General features: G+C 43.8%; 1 protein-coding gene and 1 long non-coding RNA gene across 3 annotated transcripts in view; one reads left to right on the top strand and one right to left on the bottom strand.

Moving 5' to 3' along the window:
- The window catches only part of prmt1 (protein arginine methyltransferase 1), a 38,264-nt gene that overhangs the window by 29,779 nt on the left and 6,824 nt on the right, over window positions 1–1,661 (top strand). The gene's annotated exons all lie outside the window — the stretch shown is intronic.
- The window catches only part of LOC106940340 (uncharacterized), a 5,416-nt gene continuing 4,430 nt past the window's right edge, over window positions 676–1,661 (bottom strand). Inside the window, exon 2 of the long non-coding RNA XR_001423065.1 lies at window positions 676–1,658. This is a non-coding gene — a long non-coding RNA (uncharacterized LOC106940340). The remainder of the gene's footprint in view (window positions 1,659–1,661) is intronic.

The following is a 1,661-nucleotide window of genomic DNA, read 5'->3' as shown; positions in this document are numbered from 1 at the left end:
CGCTACTCCATCTCCATTCATTTTTATGGAGCTTGTACGGTGAGGCGACAGTTGCTTGTACTCATCCTGACAAGCGAACAGCATAATTTGTTCATGTGAAATTTTGAGCTCATACACGCAGACGTGCACATGCCGGCTAGTGATGCCACACAAGATTGTTGAAAATTCTTCATTTGTCGTTTTCGCTGTCGGCCTGAGTGGAGGAAAACTGAGGCTTTTAACTCCCTGTGTGGTTAGCTGTTACCAAGGAAACAAGAGGGGAAGGAATAACTCGATGCACTGGAGTGAAGCTTTTTGTCATCCACTCTCTTTGATAGAAAGAGACACATGACGAAAACAAACAAGCAATATTATTTCCCTAATTTTATTATGGACCTCATTTCAATTTATTGTGTGATTAATTGATTTATTGTTTATTGCGACAGGCCCAACGGTCTCCTCTGTCGTTGGTGTCTGCATGTAGTCTGGGAAACAGCAGAAACAATCCAACCTTCAACATTCATCCTAACTCAGCCATGCATGGGGACAGTAAACATGTACAAGAAGTTGTGCTTTTTAGATCAGGAGGTTCTAAACTTTTTGTCACATGGGCCAAAATCGTTGAGTCAAAAGTACTTGCAGGCCAAGAAAATAAAAAAGAAACCCTAAAATCAAATGATGTGGTGCTTTTTTGTAGTAATGGGATGTTATTCATTGTAGATCCAAAGATTTTAAAATGATTTTGCACATTTGCTGTAAAAAAAGAATGCATCTAGTTTTCAAAGGGGGTTTTTTGGCTTTCATTTCCAATCCCATGAGACAGGCTTACTAGCCAATCAAAATTAAGGTGGAGGTGGGCCTTGGGTTTTGGCAAAATTTTAATTCAGATCCACCAGAGACCTTTCAGCGATATGAAGCCAGGGGAAAACACTAAAGACGTAAAGACACAGGGAACAAGCAGCACTGGGCTGTGATGGACAAGTTGGGTAGTAAACCAATGGGAGCTGAGCTGGCACATGTTTTTGCACACTGTGCGCAGGAAGGCTGCAGCATGGATCTTGCGGGGAAAATGTTTTGTCACTGCACAAATCTCAAAGCAGCTGTCTGACCCATTTAGCTCGCCTCACGGGGACAACAGCCTCGGCAGACATCTAATCCTCCATGACAATCAGTGTGACTGATTTAAATATTCACTTTTGCTCTTCCATTGCTGCGCCAGAGCTGCCATTTTACGGGGGTTTCCCCCAGTGGGATGCCTAGCTTTACTTGTCCTCCCTGCCCCTTGTTTGCCAGGGTTAGTGTAGTTTGTTTCTTTACTGTAGATATTGGCCGGTTTTTTTATACACCAGTAACAGTGATATCAAAGATGAGTTAACAGTTGATGGACGGAACTGGGCGCGAGGCCTGGAGCGTGCACTAAAAGCACCTCTGCGCGTTGGCCGCTTCGTTCCCAGTCTGCACCTCTGAAGTGTTGAACCACGGCACAGACATCACACATGCCGGCTTTCACTCAAACTTGGCGGTTTGAGAGCTGTTATTGCAGCAGTTTCACCTGTACCTCTGTGAAAGCTAATTTTCTGAGAATCCTGCACTGTGAGCACAATAATACACAATTAATCAAACGTGAAGCTACCAGGAACACGTTATCTTCCAGTGCTGTAATATTCCAGAACTGCAACCTC

Source organism: Poecilia latipinna, unplaced genomic scaffold, assembly GCF_001443285.1.
Source record: "Poecilia latipinna isolate Pla-1442-1.1 unplaced genomic scaffold, P_latipinna-1.0 Scaffold3185, whole genome shotgun sequence".
NCBI classification, from domain to species: Eukaryota; Metazoa; Chordata; class Actinopteri; order Cyprinodontiformes; family Poeciliidae; genus Poecilia; species Poecilia latipinna.
The sequence above is the reverse complement of the archived record's forward strand: the minus strand, read 5'-3'. Positions and strand labels throughout refer to the sequence as shown.